This window comes from Microtus oregoni, unplaced genomic scaffold (assembly GCF_018167655.1).
Source record: "Microtus oregoni isolate MIOR12 unplaced genomic scaffold, Mior012 000016F_ref0000370, whole genome shotgun sequence".
NCBI classification, from domain to species: domain Eukaryota; kingdom Metazoa; phylum Chordata; class Mammalia; order Rodentia; family Cricetidae; genus Microtus; species Microtus oregoni.
This window is the reverse complement of record NW_024543075.1, coordinates 37,093,410-37,098,047: the sequence shown is the minus strand read 5'-3', so window position 1 is coordinate 37,098,047 and position 4,638 is coordinate 37,093,410. Positions and strand designations below refer to the sequence as shown.

At 35.4% G+C, this 4,638-nt stretch overlaps 1 pseudogene; it reads left to right on the top strand.

Annotated features, from left to right (window-relative positions):
• Positions 1–2,113: 2,113 nt before the first annotated feature.
• Positions 2,114–3,066, top strand: LOC121457718 (annotated as a pseudogene).
• The last annotated feature ends 1,572 nt before the right edge of the window (positions 3,067–4,638 follow it).

Below are 4,638 nucleotides of genomic sequence, written 5' to 3'. Positions count from 1 at the left end.
CTCACTGGGAATTAGGTAATGATCCTTGGTGATTTGAAATCACACGAAAATCCAGAGACTCAGAGGGAGTTACCCTCAGTGACAGACAATGACAGTAAGAGGCAACTTTAAAGCTATAAAATCATAACAACTTTGGATTTACTACATTGAAATAAATTCTAATTTGAAGAGGTAAGATTCTGAAGTTTTGGTATACTTTATTCTTTGAAAATTTACTGTATGTATGAACCATGGTGAAGAAACAAGTCAGATAGAGACAGGTAATCATGTAAGAGATGGGACATAAACAAACTTATGAAATTATGTTATATTTCTATAGGCAAATTATTAAGAATAATTATGCATGATGCTAACTCTATTTTTTTACTGAAGATGGATTTTTATTTCCCAACCACAATATCCCCTCCTTCTACTATTCCCAGATATTCCCCAGTTTTCAATGATTCCTTATCCATCTCTCCATTAGTAAGGCCAGAAACAAACATTATCGTCAAAGGTGTACAAATGTAGCATTCAGCCAAATGACTAAAAGTTCACTAGCTTTTAAATGCTTTGGTGGCTTCCTGTCAGTGAATGAAGTGTTCAAAGATCTGCTTTGCATCTGGACTGAATGTTTGAGCATTACAGTTATCTCTGTGGACAAATGAGGATGTATATCAAATATGAGGGATGAGAGTCAATCTACTTCGTGCTGGATGAATCTCGGTAAATCTCTTATATTCTTAGTTTGAATATTAATAACTAGTGTCCTCTGTTGAAAATCATATGAATTCATTCCATCATACTTCTGTTAGAAAACACTGTGACATTGAAAAGCAATTCGGTGTATTTTAATGAAAAATCAACAATTTGTTAAATATTATTCATATTTTATGTGTTCAATTTGATATTTCAAATTATTCAAAACATGATGATCTATTTAGAATCATTTAAGATATTTAATGAGCTTACAACAGAAAGTTCCCTTTGTAAATTTAATGTGATCTCTGCTCTATTTCTTCTCAGATCTGACAAAAAATTATCATCTTTTAAAAAGTTGATCAATATATTACCTTACTTACAGAAATTATAGACTGAGATTAATGTCACCAAATAGAAACTCTCTGTGTATTAACATTGGGAAGCTGAAATACTATTCTGTAGTATGTGGCTTACTTGTATGTGTCCTTGAATGCATTGCCACCCTTTATTTATATCACAGTAATTAAAAGGAATAGACTGAGTCCAGCCTGTCTTCTATTTATAATTAATTCTCTTTTTAAATATTTATCATTTTAACTTTGTGTGTGCGAGTGTTGCCTGTATATATGTGTACCACCAGCATGACTGGTGATTTTGAATACACGAAGTGGACATAGGTTCACTAGACCTGGAACCACAATCTGCATGAGAAACTGTGCAAGTGTTGGAGATTAAACCTGGCTTCCCTGAAAATCCAGCAAATGAGCTTAACCATTGAACCATGTCTTCAACCACATGATTTGTTACTTCTCATATTTGTTTTAATGTAAAACTACTTCCTTCTGCAAAATGGAAGTATTAAAACAGATCAATGGATCATAGACATGAAAACAGAAAAACATAAAATTTTAATATTTAGTAAGGATTGAAATCTTCATTAAATAATACTATGCTTTTACATTTAAGCCTTATTAGAAATGGTACATTTATAATAAATACATTGTTATGATTCATATTATTGTATATTTATTTTTATTTGTATAAACAAAATGGGGCAGTAAACATATCATATATATAAATGCCAAATGATAACATTCAGGAGCTGACTCACGTTTCCACCATTTGAGCTCCAGCAATCAAACTTTGGCTCTCAGGGAGTCAGGCTTGGTGACGAAAAGCTTTGTCTGAAATAAAGTCTCACCAAGCAAAGTCTCATAACTTTAAATCTTTAAGGACATAAGAATATTTTATTATGTATAATATAAATAATAATTACACATTATTTATAGCATATTTCTAACACTTCTCTTTAAATAATTTTGAAGTAATTCATAATGCTCTCCATGTATGTGTTAAATGAAATAAAATGACCTATTCATAAATTTTTTTCCTGCAATAAATCCATCACAGTGTTGATCTGACAGCAACTACAATGTCCCATGGCTTTCTTGGAGGATGGGAAACCACACTGCAGTGACAGAATTCATTTTATTGGGCCTGACAGATGACCCAGTCCTTAAAGTCATCCTCTTCACCATCATCCTGTGCATCTACCTGGTCACCGTGTCTGGGAACCTCAGCACCATTCTCCTCATCAGAGTCTCTTCCCAGCTCCATCACCCCATGTACTTTTTTCTCAGTCACTTGGCTTCTACTGACATAGGCCTCTCATCTTCTGTCACTCCCAATATGCTTGTCAACTTCCTGGTCAGTCCAAGCACCATCTCCTTCCTTGGGTGTGGCATCCAATTCAGTTTAGCTGATTTCTTTGGGACAGTTGAATGCTTCCTTCTGGCTGCCATGGCTTATGATCGCTTCATGGCAGTCAGCAACCCACTGCTTTATTCATCCAAAATGTCCACACAAGTCTGTATCCAGCTGGTTGTGGGATCTTATACAGGGGGTTTTCTTAATGCTTCCATTGCTATAGTATACTTTTTCTCTTTTCTCTTCTGCGGACCAAATAGAATCAATCACTTTTTCTGTGATTATGCTCCTTTAATGGAACTCTCCTGTTCTGATGTCAGTGTCTCTACAGTTGTTACCGCATTTTCAGCTGGGTCAGTTACTGTGATCACAGTGTTTGTCATAGTCATCTCTTATTCCCGTATCCTCATTACTGTCATGAAGATGCATTCTACTGAGGGACGCCACAAGGCCTTCACCACCTGCACCTCCCACCTAACTGCAGTCATACTCTACTATGGAACCATCACCTTCATCTATGTGATGCCCAAGTCCAGCTATTCCACAGACCAGAACAAAGTGGTGTCTGTGTTCTACATGGTGGTGATCCCCATGTTGAACCCCCTCATCTACAGTCTCAGGAATAATGAGATTAAGGATGCACTAAAGAGAAAGCTTGGTAAGAAAATATTTTCATAGATTGGTTGCTTTGCAAAACAATATAATAATAGTGATCATGCAAGACAAATGTGACAACCATTTCAGGTTTGATTATTAGCCTTCTTATTTCTCCTTTCCTGCTCATCTCCTTTTCCTCCCAATATATATATTTGTATTTTATCTTATTACATTTAAATTTTGTGAGTGTGTTTTTAAATGTGTCTTTGAGAATTTTATACAATGCAATTAGATTATGTTTATCCTCTCCCGCCAGCTCCTTCCAGTTCTTTATTTCCTTCTCCTACACAGCCAACTCCATTTTTCTGTCATATAATGCTGGGTGCTTTCTGCCCACCCTCTTCTGTATAGACATTCACCAAAGATGGTTATCCTATCAAAGACCAAATCCTTAAAGAAAGTTGACTCCAATTCTCCTGGAAGATACCAACTGCAAATAACTTCTCAGTTGTGGATGCACTTCATCTCACCTCCCATCTCCATGCTGGGATTTTGTATGGTTTGATCTTAGACATACTGACACGGCGACCATGTGTTCATGTCTACCCCATTGTGTTGTGTATGAAACAAGGTTTCTTTGTTTTCTACTAGTTCTGGGTTTTACAATCTTTCTATCTACTCTTTCTCAATTCCTAAGCTTGAAGAGAAGGAGGAATAATATAGACATCCCGTGTAGAGTTGAAAGTTCCGTAGTATCTAATTCTCTGCATGTTGACAAGTGGTGTGCTGATTACTAACTTCTGCAAAAAAGAAGCTTCTCTTATGAGGACTATGAGATGCACTAAATTATGAGCATTGTAATAATAAATCATTGCAAATTGGTTTAATACTATGTCCATTTAGCAGTAAAATGGTGGTAGGTTCTTTGCTAGGGACTTTGGCATGTCTAGCATAGGTTTTGGGCCAAATGGTGGTGTTAGGTGTGGGTTTCGTTTTTTATATCTAGCTCTATATCCACTCAGAAAGTGGTTGGTTGTTCTCATGACATTTGTTTCACTATAAAAAGTGATTGGTTATTCTCATGACATTTGTTTCACTAAAGCATAACAAGTTATTTCATGCCAGGCTGGTGGTTATTGTATTATACAGTGCTCACAAAACAAGTTGTCTGTACAACACACATGATATTTAAAGGCATGGTCTTCTTAGGTTGTTCCTATTTAAATATTTTAATTTCTTCTATTCATTTCATGATAGAATTCAGAGAAGTTTCTATCTTCCTTAAGTCCCTCCTTTGGATTATTCTTTCTTTTTATTTTTTTGAGGTAATCATGATGAATATACTAGCTATTTTGTATTCTATTTGGCAGCTTTCTTACTGTTCTCCATACCTCAAATAACTTCTCAGTTAAGAATAGAATTCAGATATTCATTCATCTTCCATATTTTTCTCCTTGAACTACCCTTACTTGCATTTCATTTCTAGAGATTATCAGGATCAGTGTACTTGTCATTTTCTATTTGGCAGTTTTTAGCCCACTCTTCATACTTACAAGCTATTCTCAACTTCCTGTTAAAATATTTTTTTGCCCCATAGGAATTTCATTGCGAGCCTCCCAAGCTAAAAGCACCCACCCTCACTAAAGATATTTT